At 36.4% G+C, this 27,493-nt stretch overlaps 1 long non-coding RNA gene across 1 annotated transcript; it reads right to left on the minus strand.

The window, feature by feature from the left end:
* Positions 1 to 1,543: 1,543 nt before the first annotated feature.
* Positions 1,544 to 26,587, minus strand: LOC115433555 (uncharacterized). Its single transcript, XR_003937380.1, has 3 exons — positions 26,430 to 26,587; positions 18,418 to 18,423; positions 1,544 to 1,555 (listed from the first exon to the last, which is right to left on the minus strand). It is a non-coding gene; the product is annotated as an uncharacterized LOC115433555 (long non-coding RNA).
* Between the last annotated feature and the right edge of the window lie 906 nt (positions 26,588 to 27,493).

The following is a 27,493-nucleotide window of genomic DNA, read 5'->3' on the forward strand; positions in this document are numbered from 1 at the left end:
CTCAAGCTGAACCCACTACCTGCTTTATTCATTTCAACTTCATTGGACAACAGCACAGTTTCCCTGAAGGGCTCTGTTGCACTGCATGAGATTTCCACAAATTACTGAGAGACCAAGCAGCCCCGCATAACGACAGCATCACCCTCAAATGTTCTCAGATGCAAATCTAACTAAAAACAAAAAACAAAAAAGGCTCCCTCATGGGGGATGTTACCATTTGCGGCCATAATGTTGCACATAACACAGAAAATGACTTGCTAAACTTGGCCTGGATGTCTTGCTGAAGTAGAGACTTTAGCCCACGAGCTGTTCTTTTGCAGTAAGGGTAATGTTAGTCAGATAACACGACATTTGCCGAGCCACCACAGTGACAGGTTTATCTAAATGAGCTCGTCATTATGCCCTGGTTGAACGCTGCAGAACACTGAGTATCAGCTAATGATGGTGGAACTAGCCAGAGGCTAGACTCGTCAGTCCAGAGGAAAGATTGGCTGATGGTAGGGATAAGAATGGGACACATTCTCCAGGGCATCATGATATCATCGGCATATTGTCTTTGCTCCTAAAGCTCTCATTACAACACAAATGTCTTAATTTATCTTCTCATCTTTTTTCTTCAGTATTCAAATGCTAATAGTTCTGACTTTTCTCCTTAACTTTGCTTTTTGGTTTGTTTTTGTCTTATTTTTTTATCCTTTGTTTGAAGTTGATATTCAGGGTCACCTCGCCGTCGAGCCACTGATCTCCAACACAAGCATTCCATCAGTTTTGACTGCACTTGATGTTTTGTTGCTCTGCTCTCCAGAGGAAGGAGTGATCTTGTGCCAAGACTGAAATGAGGTAAGACAGAAAGCAAGCACATGTAACAAAAGGTGAAGTGAGAAGCAGGAAAATAAGAGATCTGTGGAAACAAAGAGCTAGAGTGGGCGAAGTGGAGGTTGCACAAGGGCATTGGAGATGTTAGACTGGGAAAAGGCAGAAAAGAGGGACTGATGACGATACGACATGATGCAATATGGTCTGGAGGAAGACAACATCAGCAAAGGAAGTGACAGAACTCCAACACCAACACCTTAACTAGAGAATCCAAGACTCCAGGTCCTCATTCACATAGATTATCTCCTCCACACTGAAAAATATTACTGTGTAATGAATAAATAAATAAATAAAAAGAAACTATATATGTTCAGGTCCTTGGATATGGTTCCCTAGATGTGGATTCATATATATATCATCAGTTATGTTGAAGTTACCTGTGATGGAGTGAATGATGTTTCAGACTCAGCTCTGTCAACTCTATTATAAACTTGAGTATGAGCAGCTCTGGTATGGAAATGGAGTGAATGAACAATGAGTGCATTCTTCTGATATGGCTTTGTAGACAGTTTCTCACAGACTGGTGAACCTCTGATCACCTTTACTCCTCAGAGACTCCACCTTTGCAAGATTTCATGCCCAGCCATGTTACTGACCTGTTGATATTTAACCAAATTAGCAACAAACTAGCACACTGACCCATGGGGATCCACAGGTTCTAGGTGTGGTAGTTTTTATGCTGCTGTGTATTCATGCATGCTGTACCGCATTTGTCCAGCAGTCACCATCAAAGTGTTCTGGCCATAGCAACATGATTGTTATTCCAAAATAACTAATATCTCCCAAAATATTGGTCCTATCAACTTTCCGTTTTCACTAGTCTGTTTCTTGACCAAAACTACATAAGTATGCCAAACTGCAGCTGTCAGCTCTTTCCAGATTTTGTGTGAATCCCCTGACACACACACACACACACACACACACACAGAGGCCACTTGGCTTTTATAATATAGATTGTTCCTCCAGCTACCACCTTTTGTTCCCCACATCCCAACTTTTTGGAGATGCATTCAAATCATTGCTTTCTGTTTTTCTTCATATTTTACACAGCAAATGTGGGATGTGAAAACCAGATCTGAATGCATTGTATTATGATCAATGCCCATCATATAAAAGCAAATTTGGAAATGAAATAGAAACATGCAGAGATAAAGATCATCTTCTGGATTAGCAAGACTTTAGCCATGTCAGTGGATATTGTCGTGTAGCAAATATGTAGTATATTGTCTTCATTTCTGTGAAAATCACAAATCCTTGAAGGTGCACCATACAAATTCCTGATTCCAGATCCAAATCTGGATTGTCTTCCAACTGAACCAAGATATTGGATAAACAACCATGTGTAAAGTTTTCAAGTTAAAATGAGTCATAAATAAAACCTGATAAATAGTTCCATATTTATGTAATTTCAAATACACTTCAGGGCCCTTTTTGGTTCAAAATCTTCATCATTTCATGTATAATTTACACAAGCATGAAATCCAACATTTGGCAAAACATGACACTTATGATATTGGAATTTTGTTTTCTCTGTACAATATATCATCAGTGATGCTCAATGTATGCTAATTTTATCATTTTGTGATCATTACATACAGTGCATCTTTTATCACTTGATTTTTCTTTCAAGCCAATTTTATCTGTTATGACTATAAATGTGACTTTAGGAGTTTAATGGATCATTTCAGAAAAACAAGTAAAAAGTGCCGATCTTATACAGATCTACATTTTGGAGAAGCAAGTAATGCAGCATTTGCTAAGACATGAGTAAAGAGCTATAGGTCTATTCACACAGGACTGGACTTTGGACATTGTGGTGTAAATTTTTGCTTTACAAATTTCAGACATGGCAGATTCCCACAGGATTAAGATCACAGACAACCGATGCAATTATTACAGATGAACAGAGGTCCACAGGTTACACCAGTGGAATAGCAATGACTAGTCTACAGTGGAACCTTGACATACAGATTGAATTCATGCTTAAATCATGCTCGTTTTGCAATGTAGTCATTTTACGAATCAGCTTTCCCCACTGAAATTTACCCTTTCATGCATGAATTATGAGAACCTTAATCATGATTTTTTGAAGCAAAGAAACATTTATTTACTGATATACAGCGAAAACTATGAAATATAAACACTTTTAATGCTGCTAATCTGATGTTTTCTCATATTTAAACATACTCTAATACTAGTTATTACTCACTTCATGGAGATAAAATACAAAAAACCCGTTTTGTTACATAAAAAAATGATAATGACAGTCTAATAACAATTCATTTACATTCAAACATGTTACTGTAGATCAGGTTTATCAAGAACAGCAAAGTTACATATCCATAAGTGTCCACTGTGTTGGCTGATTTGGAACTAAAACAACAAAACCCATGAATACACAAGAGAACAGATGTAGAATAGCTGTCCACTGTAGTGACCACTATGCATGAAAGGGTTAAATGAAATAGAATTAATCCATTCCAACCCCCAAAAAACAACCATCCTTTTTTAAGGGTTTTTAAAATGGAAAAAGTGCAGATAGAAGGAAAATAACAATTATAAAAACAAATGAACTGGTTTATTATTATACTTATTTATCTTTAAGTTGAGACGATCAGTGTTTGAGGAATACAGAGAAGGAGGAGGAGGAAGAGGAGGAGGAGGGTGATTCTCTGGAGGGAGAATCTCCTTCCAGTAAAACATCAGATAGAAGAATTTCTGGAGTTTTCTGGCGTTTTACCTTTTGTTTTTTCTGACCTCACTTTCATCACTGTCTGCACTCGTGGGTTGTTTTATTAAAAACCTATCCAGAGAAATCTGTTTTCTTCTGCTTTTTAAAATCCTCCAAAAATTCGCCAGACCATTGTCATTAGATAAAGCAGCTGCACGACCTGAACTTTTGTCTGTCTGGATGATTTTTTTTTCCAACAAAACCCAAAACCTCTCACTACTTTGCCAACGCTTCTTTAAATTTATTCGTAGAGATAGCGTCTTCCACTACACTTTCCTCATTTGGGAATTTCGTAATCTCCTCTGCTGAGTGAAGTGAGCCTGCAGAGGCTGCTCCTGTTGGGAGGAACACCTGCTTATACTGCGGATTTCTTCTCGTATTTCGAAAAAAAATTCTCAATAGCCACGGCTCGCAAAGCTAATTCCTCGACTACAGTGTACTCGTACAGTGAGGTTCTACTGTGTTTTGAAGTATTTTATAAAGGATGCAGCAACATACAGTCCATGTCTACTATATAGTGTAAATCTTTTGGTTATGAATCTCATATGGACTTTTTTTCCTCAAAATACAGTAATTCTAAGCCGAGCAATGCTGGTGCAATAGCAACATTTTTTATTCTGAGGTTTAGAAGGAAGAGCATAAAGTCAGTAATCGTGGCTCAGGAAGAAAAAAATAATATTTCTGAATAAGATTTGGGAGGTATATTTTTGATATCTGTAATACTGACACAGTAGAAGGCGATAAAAAGGAAAGAATAGGAAGAAAAGATGATAAGAATGACAATGAGTCGAGGGAAGGCCACAGACAAACCTGGGAAAAATCAGAGGTTGGAGAACAAGCAGCAGAGATCCAGTGAAGCGTAAAGCTACTTGTAAAGTATGAAGCATGATATGCCTGTAGGTTTCACAGAAAGAAAATATTAAATAAATAACACTAGAAATTGAAAAATAATCATAATTATTCTACATTATGTTCCTCTAAGAAAATATTTAAGTTTGTCATCTAGAAGTTAATATTATCTGTTCTCTTCCAGCTGTTTGTCATGTCTGTTGATTTCATTATCCTGTACTTTTAACCCATAAGGACCCAGTGTTACTTGTGTGGCAGTTCCCAAATGATTTTTTCTCTGTATTTCACCCTGTAAAGCCTGAACCATTAAATCATTGACAGAAAATTCCAGTTCTTTGAAACTGGAGCCTTTATTGGTCCTTCTGAACAACAAAAAAAATGTTTTTCAAATATCAATTTCTATGTATGACTTTCAGTTTTGTATTATATTTGATACATTGGGTCTCAATGCTCAAATCATACTGTAATCCACGTTCTGTGTCCGGCGTCCATCCGATTGATGTCCCGATGTTGCAGCATGGGAGGGTGTACGGGTACAATGCCGCTTTTGCGCCACGGGAGGGCGCTATCGTAGAATGGCACCATGGGTACAATGCCGCTAGAAATATATAATATAACAAACATGTCAAACAAATTGGTAATTCCTTTGCAAAGTTCTGCCTCCTTCCTCATTCATGACAATCTAGTGTCACTGGAAAGGCCTCTGGTGAACAAATTCCTCCCCCCTGGTGGATTATCTATGTATTGCATGTATCTAATTGTATGTATCAGGTTTTTCAAGAGAAAAAATATCACACTGATCATGTAGAGGGCTTCAAAACTCATGTATCAAATATGATATGTTTGGCGTTATAGGGTTAACCTTCCTCAAGTATTTATCACCATTTATTGTAATATTATTTTTCTGTATTTTGTGTTTTTTCAGTGAAAATAAGGTATTTTCTATATTTCATTTACTGATCATTTAGGTGTTCATAAAAACTCAGAGTAAAGTTGAGGGATATTATATCAAAAACAGAATAAACTGAGGAAAAAATGACTTTTGGAGCAAATGTGTCATTAACTGAACATAAACCAAGTGTCTCCATCCACTGTCTTTGATCCAACTCGATTGGTTTTACTTGTGAATCAATGTTGTAGAAGGTGACAGTGTTTCCATGGTAACTACGGAGCCTCTGAATGTCCAAATGGGTCATATCTGATGACCATGAAAAGATGACAAATTGTATTTTACACCAATTATTTACATGTAATGATAGGATTAGTGGATCAGCAGTTATTACACATTTTAGATCAGTAAATTATTTTGGTCATCGGATGTTTGGGTCTTTATGGGTTAAACATATACATCAGACTTTAATAAGACTAAACCATCTTCGTCATCACTAGTCGCTTTTTCATTGGACATCTGCGCAAAACTTTACCAATATATACTAAATGTCGAAAAAACAGAAGTGTGTAATGTCGGTTTTTCCATTAAATCACAAATGCGATGATTTGCTTATTTATTATCGTGAGATGGCGCGAGACGTCATTCCATAAACATGGCAACGAACATAAATATGGTGTTGATTTACAGATATATTCATTATTATTATATATTACCCCTCTATCTCGTACTAAATTATAAAATGATTGGGTTTCCTGGTGTGTCCACACATACATGTTTCTTCTTCTTCTTTGCTTGTTGTAACGTACGTCAATATCCATTTTTTTAATTCACCTGACTCTAGTTGCGAAAAAAGGTCTTTCCATTGCAGTTCTGCGTGATATACCATTTGCGCTATGCCCGAAAAACCACCTTATGTCAGCGCAAAAACTTTTAATCGAAAAATTACACTTTTGGCAAAATTGTCGTTTTTCTATTAGGTAAATTTTTATGCGTAACTTATATTTGCGCAATTTGAGGGTCAATGGAAAAGCGACGACTGTTACTTTCCTGTGCCAAAGACATAAGATCACCTTATATATGTATAATGAAAGTTATGAAACATAATTAAAAGTTGCAGTTTCAACCATCAGTGAATTACATTTCTATTTTTTTACACAGTCAAGCTTCTTTTTTTTTTTTGCAATTCATGCTTATATTTACCACCAGACAACAGGAGGGTCGTTTTATTTGGCGTACATCATGACATGCAGTCTGTTGTATAATTAATTGATTTATTTATAGGCTTTTTGATGGCTTTCATGTGGAATTAACTCATTTTCTGACTCTTACAGAAACAGCCCTTCATTGTCACCAGTTAATAACACACGCAGGCATACGGAGATTAATGTTATTATTTTTGAATGAAAAAAGGATAATTAGATTTCATAACTGTTGCTGTTTGCAGAATTCTGCATTTCAGGTCGAATGCAATGAGTACTCATTACATTTTTATTTATTTATTTATTTGTTCCTATTTGCAGACTCATTTTATTTGGCAGTAAGGTGGCGGCTGTTTTCACTGACCATATCTACTGCATACAATCCAGTCTTTGTAGTAATACAACTGGATTTATGTGGAACAAATTCGACCCGCTTGTGGTTTTGAATTCTTTCATCCCAAACAATGGCCTGGCTTCAGTTTTGCTGCAGTAAGCTAGTTGGCTACACACTCAGTAAACACTGCCTAATTCTTGAAGGTCAAAGCATAAATACTCTGGAAGCCAATGTGGACAATACGTTTGCTTGGTTCAGTGCAGAATTATTAGGACGTGTGTTTAGTTTGAAAATAGCTTTCTTTACAGGACATTATTGGAATGAGTGTGCTGTCAGCTGTCTTGTAATACAGTAAGCTCCAGTGGACTTGTGTACTTGTGTTGACCCCATGCAGCACGACTATTGCACCTGTCACAGCCAGAAGGCCAGCTAAGCACCTGGCACACGCAGTTGTGCAAAAAAGGTTATAAAACCAATGAACGTGGTAGATTTAAACTGATGACCAGTCACATGGTGTCTTTTTCTACCCATGTTGAATGTGTCGTGCGTGCTCGCCTGTGTGTGGATACGCTCGTCGCATGCGCATATAGTGTGTTCGAGATTATGTGTGTCCTGCCTAGAGCTGTGTTTCTCTCCTATAAATCACAGTGTAAACCCACATTTACCACATGCAGCCTAAGCATCACCTGGTTACAATTCTTCTTTGTCTCCTGTGCTGTTCAACCTAAGCACTGTTTCACCCTTCAGGGATTCTGAAGGGAAAGCTTTTGTTCATTCCTCCCTTGTAGCTCAAATGTTCTTTTACTTTACCTATCTCTCTGTTTTCTTTTTGCTCAGTCTGCTCCCATCCCTCCTAATTTCCCTTCTCTTTTGAAGGCCTTCTGGATGTTCTCTGTCAAAACCAATATTTGCCATGCATATGTCTAACAAGCTCTGCAGTTCAAAAGGCTATGGAGCTCACTTCTGCTTAGACACACACTGCTGCTCACTCATATCCTGTTAGACAGCCATGGTCCTCAAACCATCTAGTCTGTAAGGAAAACTATTTCAACAACTTCAATTACAAAGGAAAATAAAAGCATTACAATTTTTTCTTCCAGATAATTGCACAATAATGTTTTAGAGAGCTTTGTTCTGTATTCCCGTGGGTTAACCCTACAAAACTGACTTCCTGAAAGTATGACACAGCGCCAGCTTTAACCCTGCAGTAACAAATGTATTGCCTTGTACAGGTACAAAATATAATTTCCTCTCGAGGACAAGCTTTTCCAGTCTCAAGAGCACAAATCAATAAAAAACTTCCAGGACAGCATGGTGTGTGACTAAGGAACTACAGTGTGAAACATGAATTAGTGCTAAAGCTGTGATACATGTAAGCTTTTGTTTTCAAGTCTAACACATTTCAGCTGCATGTTCTCCACTTACTTTTCAGTTTTCTCAAAATTCCCAAAACCTGAGCCTGTATAAAATTCTTTTGTGTCATAGATGCATCTCCATCTACAGCTCTATGCATACGGTAGGTAGCACATACTGCAGCGCGTTGAACCATAAATCAAGCTTTGATAAACTATGTACACTTGATCCAACCATATCTCACATCACCTCCCCGGGGAATGCATGGGATGCTATACATCCATCAACACTTAGTGGGTTAAATGCAAACAGTGAGGAAGGTAGATGGATCCTGATCAGACTAAAAGCATATTAAAACATATAGTGCTGTCTTCCGGCATGCTTCGGTATGTTGTTGTAAATTCACAATGTGTCTTTGGAAAGGTTTAGTGTTGCATATTGAAATAAAAGCTAAAACCACATAAAAAGCATTCATTGTGACTCACTAAAGCCTTCCCTACTGGCCAATTAAACATAATGAGACAACTCTGAGACTCCGTTAGGTGGATATGTTGATTGATTCCACCTCATATCCTAACATTCAGACTCAGATGTAGGAATGGTTTTCACTTTTTCCTGCTATGAAGGAACCCTGCTGTAATGCCCAAATCAGTCATACAATTGAAAATCCTTCACACAGCATATATTATTCCATCCAAGCTCAGAATCAGACCCAGGCTTTTGATCTCTGTTGGCATGTGTTGAAGTGGAAACTTTGAATCCTATGCTATGGCACCGTCCTGCTGTAAAGTTCATTCAGTTCCTCTAATAATGAATATAAAGCCTTCACCTCTTTCCTGCTGATTTTTTTTTTTTTTTTTTTTTTTTACAATATATGGCTGTTCAGTGATGGTCAAAAAGAAACAGCAAAGTAGCAGTTTTCTGGTAGTGATATGAATAATTTTGTTACATTATGAGAATTTTTAACCTAGAGCTATCAATAGAAACATGTTTTTTTAATCTTCTCAGTGGGAACAAATACCTGATATGATCTACAAATACAAATACAAATCAGGAATGAATTAGGATCAAGTTTGGAAGAGTTTTCCTGTATTGCATTTTGGCAGTTATTACATACTATAGAACTGAACAGCCCCTTGGAAGATTATTATTTAGAAAACCTGGATCCCTATATTCAGGTCAAACACACACTAAAACAGGGTTTTTCAACCTTGGGGTTGGGACCCCACATGGGTTGCCTGGAATTCAAATGGGGTTGCCTGAAACTTCTAGTAATTGATAAAAAAAAACAAAAAAAAAAACAACTTGCTAATAAAAAATACATGGTGAGTTGAGAGACACAATCACATACATGAAAGATATTAGAAACTCTGAAGCTGAAACTGAAGCACTGTGGTCCTGTTTATCTTCAAATGTTCATTGTGGTCGGTTTAAGATGCTGCAGCTCTTTCATAATTCATAGTTATTCTTTATATTTATTTATATATTCTCACTTTGTGCGGTAATCTCAACCTAGCTTTTATGCCTCTGTCCATAATAATATACATTATATAGCCTAAATGTTGTGTAAAATTAACCTTTATTTGCAACATAATACAGCAAACTATTACATGTTCAAAAATTAATTGCAGCAAAAAAAAAAAAAAAAAGTCTCAGTTTTGAATGTCTGGGGTCGCCAGAAATTTATGATGCTAAAATGGGGTCACGAGCCATAAAAGTTTGGAAACCACTCCACTAAAACAATGAAATGATTAATTTGTATGTGCACTGCTGTGTATAATCCCCCTCCTGTGTTCACTGATGTGTACATGAAAGTGTGGTGGTCTCTCTATACGGACTTCTGTGTGGTTTTCCGTGGCTACTCTGGCTTAAAAATTGGTCACGTAGTTGCTCTAAATTCCCCCTAGCTGTGAAAGGTTGTCTCCGACGATAAAAAGAACCATATCATTAACTTCTGACCTGACAAAGATAAAACATATATATATATCTTTAAACAATGAACTTCAATAATTATATCTGTATGTATCCAGCTTGGAACGTAACCAAATGTCACGCTTCTTTAAAGTCTGACATTCAGATCTGAAAGGTTTGCTACTTGACTTGGAACTTACTTCAAAAAATTTGCCCTCGGCGACTCGAGACTTGACTTATGCTTTGACAGGACTTCAAACTAGATGCACATCTGAACAGCTCAGTTATAAATGGCAACATCCTGCACTGATTACAAGGAAAAAATGAATGAAAGTTACTGTCACATATATGTAAAAAAAAAAAGTATTTGTCTGTATTACAATAGAATTAGAATCATAGAGAAACATATAATATCTATTTTTCTTTAAAATGAAAGGCTGAGTAATACCGCAGGCAGGAAAGCCAGCACCCACACTTTGATCTTTTGCTTTCAGATGACATGTCATTAGTTTCATCTCATTTTTTAAGCCCATTCTCCCAGGCTACACTGTTTGAAGTTATGCAGAGGTATCATATTCAAGACACTGTAAGCAATAGGGGAAAAGGTTGATATTCTGTTATAAAATACAGATGTACTACTATTGTTTTCAGGGAGTTTCATATTAATGGTTAAAGATTTGCCTAAGGCTCTGTTTCATAAAAGCCTCCAAATTTCCCTTTCAAACATTCAAGATTTGTATCATTTTAAATGAATCTCCTTTCTTCCTTTTCATGTTTCTTCCTCGAGAAACTGCGCTCTGTACATGGGAATTCTCCATACATATTAAACACGACACTTATGTCACCTTGAGCACAAATAGAGGCGAAATGCATAGTAATTTAATTTAGTAAATAATTGCTCGTTGGCGCAAACTCTGCTCTACGATTGGAAATCCATAAGGAATACTGAGTCACCCCACCTCTGTGTACCACACACACATACACCTACACAAACACACACACACACACACACACACACACTGACTGCTAATGCTCATGTAATTTGTTATTGTTGACATTTGTTCCACCCTCAGGCAATGTATTTTCTGTTTTCATACACCTTTTATTGTTTCACATTGTCATCTAGCCCCACCCACCATGTAAAAAACAACAGGATAGATAGATAGATAGATAGATAGATAGATAGATAGATAGATAGATAGATAGATAGATAGATAGATAGATAGATAGATAGATAGATAGATAGATAGATAGATAGATAGATAGATAGATAGATAGATAGATAGATAGATAGATAGATAGATAGATAGATAGATAATATGTGTGAATATATAGATAATAAATGTGTGAATGCGTCACACAGACAAAGCCTTTGAGACATTAGACTAAAAGGACACAGAGGCAGAGAGAGTTGAGTTTCGTTTAGAGGATGGGAGGGATTGAGACGCAGAGATACAGAGAGAATATGCCTCTATTATTCATCTGCTCAACTCACTGCAGTAGATCCAGCAGGGGGAGGTGTTGCAATATTTGGATGCCGGCTGCTAGTTAGTTGCAAAAAAACACATGTGCATGCACAAACATTTGCTACACACACATATATTTCAAACTAATTCAGCAGAGAAGCAGGCCATAAAAGGAATACAAGGCCCCTAATGGGTCTTTTAATACAGGCCAGACAGAGGTGATGTGTCTTTTTGCCTGCTCTTTTCCCTCTTTATCTACCACCTCTCGCATTGTGTGCAGGAGTCCGACTCACTTGGCTGGGGGAAAAGGTAAACACGGAGGAGGGTGGTGAAAGAGCTGTTCAAAACCATGAAATGTCTCCCCTCACTTGGGAGGTTCTGACATTTTGTCTTGAAGGCAGGGCGAGTGGGAGAGGTAGAAAGAGAGTGAGAGGCAGAGCAGGATATTAGGACGATGCCAGACAGACTTGTATCTCTGTCACACACAATACAATTGTTGCATTCACTAGATGGCCATTATCATAGAACAAAAGAATAATACGGGATTTGGGATTTTGGTTTATTGACACACTTATTCCACTCATTTGATTTTATGAGTCTCCTGACAGTGGGTGGAGCAGCAAAGTTTTTTTTTTTTTTTTTTTTGGCAGTATCTGCAGGCGTACCTCTCAGTCTACTATACCATGTAGCTTTGGGCTGGCTTCAGCTTTTGGAATTTGACTTAAATGAATCAAGTATTAAAGCCAGACCTTGATCTCAGGAAACGTCAATAAATACAGGCCGTAGATTAGACAGACAGTGTGAAAGGGGATTGTTATGGGCAGTAACCTTGATTCAGATACAGGTGCTGAACATAGTGGTGGAGAAAATTTAATTTAGTTATACTTTTTGATAAGAAAAAGGATAAGAAAGTATTTTTCCGTGCACAAAAGCGCAACCGGTGTTGTGCAGTATTAAGTTACTATAGTGATTTTAATGTTAGATGAACGTTCAGGGCAGGGGACTAATTTACAGAACTTATTTTTATTGATCAGAGTTAAGATGTAAAGCTGGATCTAAACCAATCCAGCTGGAAATTTCTACAAAACATGTTTCACGTATCAACTTTCAACTTTATTTATCCTTAGAAAAGGAAATTCGGTGTGCAGCAGGGGTCATAAACACATAAACACATACACAGAAACACATACTCATAAACAGCACCCCCATATGCCACCCCAATAAAATTACATAAAACAGGACAACACACAACGAAGCCACTCCCCTTCCCAACACAAGTAAAAAAAAAAAAAAAAAAAAAAAAAAAAAAAAAAAACAGGTCCAATTGGGCAGTACACAAGTTAATTGCCATATGGCCTCGGACGTTAAAAAATAAATAATTCACATAAAAGATTTTAAAAATTGACATAAGAAAAAAAACAAAAAAACAAAAACTAGATATCAGCTACGTGAATTCAGATTCCTAATAGCCGCAGGAATAAAGGAGTCCCTAGCCCGTCCAGTTCTCAATTGAGGAAGCCTAAAACGGCGACCAGAGGGGAGCAAATTAAACTCCCCAAAAAGTGGGTGATCAGGGCTACATAACCTGATCAATATATTTATTCATTCATTCACTCATTTTCTGAATCTTCAGTAGGGTCAGGGGGGTCATGGTAGCCTATCCCAGCTATTTATGGGTGAAGGCGGGGTACACCCTGGACATGTCACCAGTTCATCGCAGCTGACATATAGAGACAAACAATCACTCTCATATTCACACCTATGGGCAATTTAGATTAACCAATTAACCTATCAGTACACGTCATTGGATAGTAGGAGGAAGCTGGAGTACCCAGAGAGAACCCACACAGACATGAGGAGAACATGCAAACTCCACACAGAAAGGTCCCACCCCTTTAGACTGGTGTTGGGGCACAAGTGCTATCCACTGCAGCACCATTGTCACACTATCAAATATCAATAGTTTAACATTAACATTATAGTGTTTTACTAACATCGTTGTCAGAATTCATTTTTCCTTTACTCAACTGAGAGGAAGTTTTTTTTTTCTTTTTTTAAAAAAATATTTTATTTTGGTTTTCAAATTTTCATTTTACAAATAAAGAAAAAGAACAATGGAACAAACAAATGTGACAAATACTGCCCCCCCCCCCCCCCCCCGCTCACTCAAAGAACAAAAAAAAAAAAAAAGAAAAAAAAAAACAGGGAGACTCCTGCTCTTACTTTTTGTTCAAAAGGACACATGGCATGACAAAATAAGACCAGTTAAGTTACAATTGCACCTACATAGTCTAAATAAGGTTGCCAAATTCTAACAAAAGTTTTAGATGACTTTCTTAGGCTATATGTTATTTTTTCTAAAGGGACACAACTTTTCACCTCTGTGTACCATTTGGTTAAAGGAATGGGAGAATCAGACTTCCATGTAACAGCAATAATTTTTCTAGCTACTGCCAAGGCTATTTCGAGGAATTTTGTTTGATATTTGTTTAGTGGTTCATTAATCTTCATAAAATTGCCAATTAGACAGATTTCAGGATCCAGGGGTATTGAACTCTTGGTAACATTAGACAAAATATCACATAAGCCCAGCCAAAAATCTCTGACTTTCACACACGACCAAGTACAATGTAAAAATGAAACAATTTCTACTGCACATCGGAAGCATACATCAGAGAGTTCAGGTTTAGACCTATGGATTTTTTCTGGAGTCAGATATAACTGATGCAGAAAGTTGTAATGGATAAGCCTATATTTTGAGTTTATAGTGGCTGATATGCTGTTCTCACACAAATCGGACCAGAGGGCGTCTTCAATTGTAATGTTTAAGTCTGATTCCCACCTTTCTTTGGATTTTCCAAAGAAAGGTTTTTTTTTTTTTTTTTCTTTTTTTTTTTTAGTTTTTATGCAGTGTAACTCACTGGAAATAGCCTGTTGAAATAAGCCTGTCATTAGGTGATGATTAAAGCTTTTTGGTTTGAGTTCAGAAGATTGTGGTGTGTTTAAATTGCATAAGTTGGATTTCATTTAGAAAACTGCGATAGCTCTTACATAAAAAAAAAAAAAAAAAAAAAAAAAAAAATGGACATTGTATCTGATAACCTTAGTGCTGATAATGACATTCAAACTAAGGTTAGGAGTCTTTATGGCAGGAGTAATTTTATCTCTCGCAGGTTTTATTTTTCTTCCACTATTGTTAAGTATAAATTGTTCATATCTTTTTGCTCGAATATTTATCTCTGTTACTCATGGGTTAATCGTAAACATTGTACTGCTCACTCAGTCAGAGTTGCTTTTAACAATGCATTCCGTATTATATATGTTTTTTATCGTAGCTGTAGTGCTAGTGGTATGTTCTGTTTTAATAATGTTCGCTCTTATTATGAGATGTTATGGAAAGCAATTTTTAATTTTATACTGTGTTTAAGTCACTCTAGAAATATTGTGGTTTTTACAATTGTTAACTCTGACTCTTATGCTGATTCTACACTTGTTAAATACTGGCACCAGCATCTTTATACTTGTTATTGAAGATAGGGTGTGTGCATTGCGTGTTGTTTTTTATATTTATAACCCTTTTTATTATAATTTTTTAAATGTTCATTATACTCTATGGACTGTAACTATTTACATGTCTGATACAAATAAATAAATGAAAATGAAAATATAGCAACAACCATCTCTATACCTCATGTAGCATAACTTTTTAAAAACTAAAATATGAAGTTTTGAGGTTGTTTGGATGTATCATGAGCTATTTCAATAAGTTGAAATATTCAGTATATTCATCTCACACTTTTTTGTCGCCGCCATCTTTCAGACACAAACATCATTGGTGTGCAATGAATCTTAGGTAAGTGGACGCAGCAAAGGATCCAATGGTTGGATCATTTGAAGGTGTCTTCGAAAAGTGACAGTCAGTACCGGTTGCAGTCCCAGAACACAGACAAGGCTTGTGACTTACTCTTTATCCAATCTTTATAGGCTTCCTCTGTATTAACCCTTTCATGCATAGTAGTCACTAAAGTGGACAGTTATTCTACAGCTGTTCTCTTGTATATTCATGGATTTTGTTATTTTGTTTCATATCAGCCAACACAATACACAATACACTGCAACTGATAACATTACTGTAACTTCGCTGTTCTTGATAAACCATATCTAACATGTTTGAGCATAAATCAATTCATTGTTATCGTTATCAGACTGTAATTATCAACAAAAGATTTTTTTTTTTTTTTTTTTTTGGAGTATTATCTCCATGAAGTGACAAGTATTGGAGTTCACTACAAACAAAAAGTTAAGGATTTTATTTTATTTTATTTTATTTTATTTTTTTTTGTCATTTTTGCCATTTGCAAATAAAACTGTGTCTGGTCATTAAAAAATGTGTTTCAATTCAGTTCACACAAAAAAAGTAAAAAATGTTGTGCAAAAATCCCAACTGAAAAAACATAGCCCCAAAATTTTAAATATCCATAACTTTTTGTTTGTAGTGTATGTTAAAATGTGAGAAAACATCAAATTAGCAGCATTAAATGTTTTTATTTCATAGTTTTCACATAGTATATCAGTAAATACACGTTTCGTTGCTTAAGAATGAAACGCACATTTTTGCAACTCCATGAAAAATAGCTTCATTAAAAAAAATAATAATAATAATATCAGTGTTTTTTAAATGCCTAAAGAGGAATAAAGAAAAACATCTTGATTAACGTTCTTATAATCCATGCATGAAAGGGCCAATGTTTTTTTGTGCAGGCATGAGCATAATACCGGGTGTCCACAAAGTCTCTTTACAAATTAAAAAATGTATTACAAAAGCAGTTGATGAGATATGGTAATCAGATTTGTTCTATGTACTCAGTGGTTGGTCCCTTTTTTTTCAATGAGAGATCAGTTAGTGCAAATGTTTACTTTGACCTCTTGACTGAATACTCTACCGTCAAAGTTTGGACTCACCTGTTTTTTCTTTATTTTCATGACTATTTACATTGTAGATTCTCACTGAAGGCATCAAAACTATAAATGAACACATATGGAATTATGTAGTTAAAAAAAGTGGGACATAACTCAAAGCATGTTTGATATTTTAGATTCTTCAAAATAGACACATTTTGTTTTTATTACTGCTTTGCACATTCTTGACATTCTCTGGATTAGCTTCATGAGGTAGTCACCTGAAATGTTTTCCAACAGTCTTGAAGGAGTTCCCAGTGATGCTGAGTACTTCTTGGTCATCTGTGGTCCATCTCATGCCATTTAAATGAGAAGTCCAAACTTTTGGCTGGTAGTGTATGTGTCACCACAACTGGATGACCTTCAACCAACCATCATTTTCCAGGTAGATGGTGCACCACCACATTGGGGACTGCATGTTGGTGGGTTCCTAAATAAAACATTTCCAGATTGGTGGATTGGAAGGGATGGTCCAATCCCCTGGACACCTCGTTCACCAGATATCACTGTCCTGGATTTCTTTCTATGGGGTTATGTTAAAGATATCATGTATTGAACAACGATACAGGACAACAACGACCTGAAGCAAAAGATTACTGATGCCATTGACACCATCAGGGTGTGATTTGTTGGAAGGGATGGGGGGGGGGGGGGTTCATCTTCAGGGGGGACAACCAACCAATTGAAATAACAGGCAGGTTGTGACAGTTTTCTTCCACCTATATCCTACATTACTGGCACTAACGTACACCTGAACCAAGCTGTTGGCAGTCTCAGAATTCACAAACGTCCCCATCCACTCGGGGAGGGGGGGGGGGGGGGGTAGTGTGACAAATTCATGGGGCCCAGCATTTGTGTGTCTGGTGGATACAGGTTAGAAGTTGTGAAAAGTTCGTGTAAGGTCTGCTGTATAATAGAGGCATAGAACCCAGGAGTTGGATGTTGAAAGTATGTAAAGTTTCACTTTCATTTCATGCCAGCGTTAGTTATGATAGTTATGGACCCCAACGTATATAACTGCTGCGCCCCCCTGCAAACACAAAAAAAAAAAAAAAAACATCTCCCCCTCAGTTTTTTAGACAAATCACACTCTGGACACCATTGATGAGTCTATGATACAGCCAACATGGTCAGAAATCCAGTACTGTCTGAATGTGGTTCATGCAACTAATGGTGTCCATATAGAGGTGGATTAAATGAGGCAAACAACCTTCAAGGTCTACTTTCCCTTGTGTAATAATTTCCACAGATTTGTTAATATTGCTTTTGTAATAATGGGCGACACTGTGGTGTGGTGGATAGCACTCGTGCCTCACAGCAAGAATCCTGGGTTCAATTCCAACACCAATGGGGGTGGGACCTTTCTGTGTGGAGTTTGCATGTTCTCTCTAGGTACTCCGGCTTCCTCCCACCATCCAAAGACATGCACTGATAGGTTAATTGGTTAATCTAAATCGCCTATAGGTGTGAATGTAAGAGTGATTGTTTGTTTCTATGTATCAGCCCTGTGATGAACTGGGAACATGTCCAGGGTGTACCCCGCCTTCAGTAGCTGGGATAGGCTCCAAGCGACCCCTGTGACCCTAGTGAGGATAAAGCAGGTTCAGATAATGAATGAATGAATGAATGAATGAATGCTTTTGTAATAAAGTATTAATTGATGTACTGTACATGTAGACATGATATGAATCATATTTTTCATTAAAACACTGAAATTATACTTGGTTTGCAAAGCCATGAAAAGTGCACCCAGTTGTGTGATGTGATCTTTATTATCAGGAGGGATCCATCAACATCTGCTTTCGTTTACTTGAAATTCTGCATATCTTCTCTTCTTCTTATTTTACCTATTACTTGCGTCTCACACTTGAAGCCAATTTTTTAATGTACTGTACATAGCTGTGTTTCACTGCAAATCGTTATAGAAGCAGGTCATCAAGACCAGGGGTGTCAAACTCATTTTGGTTCAGGGGCCATATTCAGCCCAATTTAATCTCAAGCGGGCCAGACCAGTAAAATATTGACTTAAAAACCTATAAATAATGACAAATCCAAGTTTTCTTTTTGTTTTGGTAAAATAAAAAAAATAAAAAAAAAAAAATAATAATAATAATAATAATAATAATTACGAAAATATTTAAATTAATAGAATAGAATAACCTGAAAAAACAGAAATTTCATTTGAAAAATTAGTGCGATTTTAACAATATTATGCCTCAACTTATTATTTATACATGTGCATTACACACAGTGTTACATAAACATTTGGTAACAGGTAGAATATTGTTAAAATTTTGGAGTATGGAACTAAAATTTGAACAATTTCTACAATATTACATCTCTTATTGTGTTTATGTTATGTTTATGCATTTGGCAGACACTTTTTTCCAAAGCGACTTACAGAGGACAACCAATTAAATCGCTCAATAACCAATTAAATTACTCAAAATTATTATATAATATATGAAATAATATTATTATTAACACAACTACAGATCACAGTGGATCCATAAATACACAAAACATTTAGTAACAGGCAGAATATTGTTAAAATTGCACATTTCAGGTTGTTCATCTTTGTTTTTATTTATGTATTTATTTGCATTTTATTGTGAAAGAATAGCTTTGTAAATGTAAATATTTTCACAGTGTAATGTTATTTTTTTCACTTAAATTTTTTACACATAATTTTTCTCAAAGAAAATTTGCAGTTGTCATTATTTATGGGTTATTGTGTTGTTACTTTTACTGTATATCACATTGGTCTGTATGTGGAACCTGAACCAAAATGATTTTTGACAACCTTGACTGTTCAGGTAAATTTTTGCACTTTCATCCTGTGGGCCGGAATGGAACCTTTGGTGGGCCAGATTTGGCCCCCGGGCCGGATGTTTGACACCTGTGATCTAGACACTGAATTTCCTGTTTTTCATATTTGTATGTTTTGTGATTTAGGATAGGAATTGATACAATGAATAATAATAACGCAACAATGCTCACCATGTCTGAAAATAAGCATTCCATCACCAGCGGCTAATTATATAATGAATGCAGTCTCCAATGTTATTCAGCCTTTTTCTACTGTCACAACACCAAAAGCACAGGCAACCTGAAGGAGATTATTTCTTGCGCGTGTCAACTTTGAGGTGATGTGCGGTCTTATTTTTAATTACATTATTAACACATTGACCAGGGACACACTGAGCCGGGCTATGATGTACCTCGGGTGCAGGCTATTGTTCATTGTGAGACTGGCCACATGGACTAAATAAATCATTGTTGTATTTCAAAAATATTAAAAATTAAAACTGACCTCAACTGCCTTCATGCCACCAAATTATGTCTCTAAGCCAAATTCATAAAATTTGTGCAACTGGATTTTTCAAAAGCTTGTCTTTCCTTTGAGAAGCTTTGGCCATTGTTACTGAAACACAATTAGGTGGATGGGAGCAAGTTGCATTCTATAAATATGCAGGGCAACCAATTATATGAATCTGGGACTGACATATCCGGTCCGTGATGCAGAACGACCACTGACTCACCCGATTCTTTTTATCTTTCCTAGAGCTTTTGTGTGTCAGATTAGTTTCAGATTTTGTCATGAAAGTTGATGTAACTCTGTAGAAACATTCCATTACCTTTAGGATTACATAAGACAGTGTTTTTCAACCTTGGGGTTAGGACCTATGTGGGATCGCCTGGAATTCAAATAGGGTCGCCTGAAATTTCTAGTAATTGATTAAAATAAAAGCATACCAATAAAAAAATATATGGTGAGTTGAGAGAGACAATCCCAAAACATAAAAGACATGACAAACTGTGAAGCTGAAACTGAAGCCCTGTGGTACTGTTTATCTGTCAAATGTTCATTGTGGTCAGTTTCAGATGCTGCAGCTCTTTCATAATTCATAGTTTGAGGTCTTGTTTGTTCAGTATTAATTGTCAGCCTTGTAAATCCAAGCTGGACTGACTGTACATATCCTGACCAAGGAAAATCAAATTCTCACTTTGTGCAGTAATCTACACCTGGCTTTTCTGCCTCCATCCATAACAGTGGCGATTTCTCATAGACTGCAGTGGAAGCCCGGCTTCCCCTAAAATTGCGAAAATTAAATGGTTAAATATGTACGGTTGTGTTGACATTTCATTGACTACAAATGTGTTTGAACACGTTCATCTCTCAGACAAGTTTGTTCAGAATCAGCTTTATCACAAATCAACGGACACGATGTTGTTCACTTCTCCTCCATTCCCGCTGCGCTGTTTTCTCATTCGATCTCTGCTCAGTGCATTTGTCCGTAGACTGCGGGCGTCTATGGGCTTCAATGGGACTGAGTGGAACAGTTTTTTTCATTGCCTCAAAACTGGACAGTAATTGGATAAATGCCACGATGTTGTCCCGCCCCCGGATGCTCGGCGTCTCTGGGGGTGAATGGAGCTGTGGGCGGAGCTTGGCCGGGCTGGACGCCAGAATCCCACGTGCTGATTGGAGGATCAGTCGAAAGGCTGAATCCCGTTTGATTGACAGCTTTTTTCAGATCTACTCCTTCACTGACACAGTTCAGTTTAATATCACCATGCATTCTGCTGTGAAATCGAGAGAGAAACCACTATGTAATTACTCGTTCATTTCTTGCACTGTAAATAAAACACACTCATTGTACTTCCTTGTTTCAATTTAACATAATTTCAGCGTTGTCTTGTTTCAGTTACATAATTTAATCATTTCTTTTTTGAGTTTAATATCGTTTTGTAGATAGTTAAATCAATCATACTGTTGGCTAGGTCGAGTGAAAGGAGCATCTCTATTTTAAAAAGGCTGAACTCTTACACCCACAACACAATGGGCCAAGGCAATCTAAGCAGCCTAGCTCTGCTGGACATTAAGAGGACGCTGGTCCAGTCCCTGGAAAAGACGCCTACTTGATACAATAAGGTCACTGACCATTTTCTTAAAAAGGAACAGAGGGCGGAATTTATGTTTAAATAACCTGACAATTTTTTTTTGATGTAAGCCAACAATGAGCTTCTCCTATCTGAAAGACGAGCAGCCACCACTTGTCCATAATAATTTACATTATGTAGACTAAATGTTGTCTTAAATTAACGTTTATTTGCAACATAGTATAGCAAACTATTACATGATCAAAATCAAATTAATTTTAGCAAAAAAACATAAAGTCTCTGTTTTGAATGTTTGGGGTTGCCAGAAATTTGTGATGTTAAAATGGGGTCACAGGCCAAAAAAGGTTGGGAACCACTGTGTTAAAGTTTTTAATAAATGGGATATAATGCCACTGAAATGAAATTATTGGTAACGTAACATAGACCTAGTTGCTAGATATTTTAATTCCATCATGTATGCATTTAGGATTTACCTCACAGTGTTAATCTACAGAACAGCTCAGTATATTCACTTGGGAGCTTGTGCCCAGTAAAGCAAAGTGTAGATAAGGGAAGAAGAATGTTTAAGCTATTACATGATCAAAAATTTATTTTGGAAAAAAAAAAAAAAAGTCTCCATTTTGAATATCTGGGGTCACCAGAAATTTGTGATGTTAAAACGGGGTCACGAGCCAAAAAAGGTTGGGAACCACTGACATAAGAGAAAAATATTTCTATTCTTTTCCCCAAAAATGGCATACTTTGCCAAGGGTTGACAGCTCAGTATAGAACTGAAGATAACAGTGAAACTTCGGTAACACTTTACTTGAAGGTCTAGTTTATAATGCATTAAGCGCACATTCATAAGACATTATAATGCATTCATAATGCATTATAAAAGCCATTACAACAGGTTATGATCATGTACAACAACTTATACCAAGGTTAATAAAGTATTATAAGTGTAGGCATAATGTATTCTAAATTCAGCTTTCATTATGTTTTATACATCCATACCAAAGCAATGTGAAGGAATTCATTTTTTTAGGTGGGGAACTTTTGTTAGGTTTTGTCACTGGTCCATATACCCATGTATTTTAGGGATTTCATATTTATTTTTTTAAAAAAAGCATGTGTTTGAATTAACAAAGGTTTAGTGCTGCCACATTATTTTTTATTTATGTATAAAACCACATGGAACACTTCTATTTACTGTCTCTGTTCTTTTAATGTTTTGTTTTTGCAAAATAAAGAGTCATTAAGAACAGTTTCATGTGTAATTTTTGACTTACACTTTACTTAAGAGCCAGTACATACTGCTTGTAAGTCATCATACTTGTGTTACAATATCATACAATTGCTAATAACCCTATACAGTGTTGTCACTTTACTAAAAGCTCTTAAAGTCATCCTGCAACTTATTATTGATGTTTCTAAGGCATTATTCAGTTTCAGAAACTACATGTCAGAGCAGTTCTCTGTGTCTTTATAACTGGTGAGTTATGACGGTTAGAATGTGTTCTGTACCCAGGACTGGAGATTCTTCCTTCAAACACTGTTGTCACTTTGGTATGGATGTATAAAACATAATGAAAGCTGAATTTAGAATACATTATGCCTACACTTATAATACTTTATTAACCTTGGTATAAGTTGTTGTACATGATTATAAACTGCTGTAATGACTTTTATAATGCATTATAAATGCATTATAATGTCTTATGAATGTGCGCTTAATGCATTATAAACTAGACCTTCAAGTAAAGTGTTACCGAAACTTCTTTTGTCTTCTACTTTTTCTTTACATAATCATTATGAAGGAGGTGTTATACTGTAAGTAGAAGAACAGGCTAAATCATTGTATGCAGTGATGTACATGCTTTTTGTCCTTTTTTTTTTTCTGGTATGAATCATTATTTGTTCAACCACACACTATTGTTTTCACATAATAAAATAACAAGCTTTAAACTTAAAATACTGAGGAGAAAAAGGGATCTAACACATGACACTATTGAATCCTTTTTGTTGTGTTTTTCAAGTACAGTACGTTATGCATTGTATCCCAGCTAGGGGCTCATGCTAGGTTAGGATATGATTGACAGAGCATCAGATACAGCCGTGGCAGGGCATAGCGAGACCACCGTTATCTCATGTGCCCTCCTCTCGCTGCCTCTCCAGTGACACCGCCATGCTGTCTTGCACCTGTCCAGCCGTGCGAGTTTCATATTCAACCCTAGTGGCACCATGAGACCAGGCAGCGGAGAGAGAGGCAGCGAGGGATGGAAACACAAGGGGGAAAGGGGGGGTAGAGGGCGGAGGGATGATGGAGGGAAGGATGGAGACAGCGAAGAGGAAGGGCAAAAAGGAAAAAAATCCAATAGAGGTTTTGAACACTCTCCAGAAAACGCATTAAGAAGTTACTTGGCTAAATCTACTCAGGTCTACAGGCGGCAACTGCTTTACTGCTTTAAATTAAATCATACGTCCAGGTAATTGTTGTCACACACAAAGAAAAGCATCTCCCTCCCACTACATGCACTGAACGCTCTTTCACTCTAGATGGAAGATAGTGAAATGACAGGCCTGAGATGAAATGTGAACCAGATGATAATGGCGACTATCATGTTGATGATGCAGTGACCGTTATGAGAATTGGATGTCACCATGATTGTGCAGACGAAGTGAAATAATTACAATTAAGCCAAAACAACAATGATGTGAAGGATGGCAGTAATGGCGCTGACGATGATGATGATTTCCACCCTTCGTACCTGCATGATTTACTGGCTGTGTTTGGGATTCCTAAGCAGATGCTGTTAGACTTTGTTACATTTCATGGCTTTAATCAAATGCACTTCTTATGCTGGGTATAGCTCAACCGGTGGCAGCAGTGTATAAGCACTTCTCCTAATGTCAACAAGGTATTCATTTGAAGAGGATGACAGAAAGTGAAACCAAGGACAAGTGTAGAAAATCTAAATGACAAAGAAAAACCATCATTCTACAAGTAAGATCAGTTTGCTTCAAGTTTTAAGAGGAAAGAAAAATAGTTAATCTTCTGTTTTTGGCAATTCATCTGAACTTGGCAGGACAAAGAGGTAAAAAAAAAATAACACTTACTATGAATTCTCTATAAATAACAAGGGCATGTTGGGAGTGTGTACCACTGCCAAGGCCCCAGAGTTCAGTAACTGTCTCTTATAATTCATCTCATAATGGATCTACTCCAAAATGTGTGTTCCTCCTTTGCCACGTCCTACCCTTCCACCAATTCTCATGATAATTGCAGTAGTTTTTGAGTAACAGACAAATAACAAATAGACCCAAAATATAACTTTTTATGTATAATGCTACTAACAACACTAATGATAATAACACTGCTCTACAATTTCTATGAAAATATCTGGTTCAGACATTAAACGTTTGTATGTTTTTTTATGTCATTTTAATCTATTCTTGTGTTTTAGTCTATTATTTTGCTTTTTTATTCTTCTTTAGGACAAAGTTGTAGGGCCATTCCACCGAATGGGTGTCATTTGCTTGTTATAACTCTTCCAAATTAAACTTCATTTTTTTTTAGTCTTTTTTCAACACTGAATCTAATAACACACATATTTAACTATTCAAAATGTGTATTTGTCCATCTCAGGCAACTTTATTTCATTTTTTACAAGGTTTTTAAGCGGAACATGATTGCATTTTTCTCAGTCCTGTTACAAAAAGTCATGTGACATTTAAAAAGCACACTTAAAAGCTTGTCAACTAATTCCTTTGTTTTCCTCTCAACAAAGTGTTTATTTTAAAGAAATGGTTGGTTACATGTTAAAATAATTAATATTTGTGACTAAAAAATCACTATATATGCACGCAAGTTGTAATTTTCTTAAAACTGCAAAGTCATTTTTTCATTTTAAAGGAGACCCAAACCTCAAATTTATCAAAAATTTTTATGATGCAATTAATTAAATACTTGGACAAAGAATGGACCACACATAATTGAAAAAATCCGGTGGTTTAGCTTTATTTTTTAGAAAAAGTTATTCAGTAACAGGAATGAACATTGGGTAACAGGAATGAATATGTGTGTGTGTGTTAGAGTGGTCCAAAACATTTTTTTTTTCAGATTCTCTGGATTAGAACCCTGCATTTGGTTCCATATCTGGCCAAATTACTTCGGTCCAAATTTTACGCAAATTAATTAATATTTAGAGGTTGCACAGACACGTGCAGATTGCTCTATATACTATAACAGAACTAGCCAAATGAATAGAGTAATTTCAACTGTAAAACTTTAAAATCTAGTGAATAGTATTATATTGAGTAACATTCACTAATAAATCAATAAACCAGAGGATGCTACTCACTCCTGTTACTGTTACTCAGTCCTGTTACTCTTTATTTGAGTAACAGGACTGAAAGTAACAGGAATGAGTTTTTAGCACAGAATTAGCAAGTTCATGAAATACAGCCACATGGCATTCATGGTAATAGCAGGAGGACACTGAGCACATTCTTGTGATTTGCAAAAAATATGTATTTTTAAGGTAAACAAATAACATCTAAGAAATAATTTTGGTAACAGGACTGAGCGTTGAGATTAACCTTCTCAGTCACAGTTACAATATCATCAAATATATAGGGAAAAAAAATGAAATAACTTAGTTTTGATCTTCCCACAGCCTTCAGAAAATCCAGCTGACGTAACTTCCTGCTGAACATGGGACTTGTGGAACATTCCAAATTTTTCAGAGGGGAGAATGTGTTAGGGTAACAGGACAGAGTGAGAACCCAGGGACATAACTAAAATGCATATTTTCACCAAAATATTATGGATTTCTCATGAAAAAAATGTATTTAAAGCATAGATGGAATATGGAGTCATACAACAATGCAAAAAAAAAAAAAAAAATTCTGAAGTATTTTAATCATTATATTTCATGGTAAAGTGTAGCATTAGAGAATGGGGACAGGCAACAAATGCTATTTTTCAGTGTTTGAGGTAGTTTTTATTAATGTTTTCAAATAAATATTTGAGATTTGCAAATAGATCAATGTGCAGGACCCTTTGCTTAATAGTAAAATGTATTTTAGAGTTGATTTTCATGCACATTTATACATATAATGTCCTGGGGACGGAAATGGCACCCATTCAGTGGAATGGCCCTGTAGTTGTACAGCTGTTTTATGTCTTTAATCTTTTATTTTATTTTTCTTTTATCTTTGGTTTTTCCCCTCTAAGTTGCTTTGGAAAAAAGCGTCTGCCAAATGCATAAATGGGTAAATGTAACTGTGCTAAACTTATGTGACCAGACTATTCCCTCTGTGTTGTGTTGTTGGACGAGCATAAACCCAAGACACAGTGATTCATGTGGAGGCAGTCTCCATTTATTTACCCTGGATAACAAGATTATAAAACAGTTTGCTGGGAGGCTAAATCGTGCCCTGTACCCAGATCTATAATGATGAAAATATCATGTTAACACCATGCGGGACAGACAACAAAACCAAGTTCAATATCAAAGTAAACACAACTTAATAAACATGGATGACATAAATAATAAGAAATATTAGCAAATAAATGTACAAATACAGGGGATGTGACGATATGGATACTGACCTCTCGCCAGAGACAATATGAAAAAGGGGAGAGCTACGGGCACACAGGGAATTTATACATGAACACTACGGGGGGGACACATGAAGAAGAAATGGGTGTGGCTGGAGGACTAACACCCCAAACAGACTGTACAATAAGGAAGACACCAGGTATGCATAAACTATGAATGAAAACAACAATTTAACCCAATTTTGTGTAATTTTATAATAATATATATTGAACGGCGACATGGTGGTGCAGTGGTTAGCACTCGTACCTCACAGCAAGAAGGTCCTGGGTTCGATTCCAATACCAGTCGACGGGGGTTGGGACCTTTCTGTGTGGAGTTTGCATGTTCTGCCCGTGTCTGCGTGGGTTCTCTCTGGGTACTCCGGCTTCCTCCCACCATCCAAAGACATGCACTGATAGGTTAATTGGTTAAT

This window comes from Sphaeramia orbicularis, chromosome 14 (genome assembly GCF_902148855.1).
Source record: "Sphaeramia orbicularis chromosome 14, fSphaOr1.1, whole genome shotgun sequence".
Taxonomy (NCBI): Eukaryota; Metazoa; Chordata; class Actinopteri; order Kurtiformes; family Apogonidae; genus Sphaeramia; species Sphaeramia orbicularis.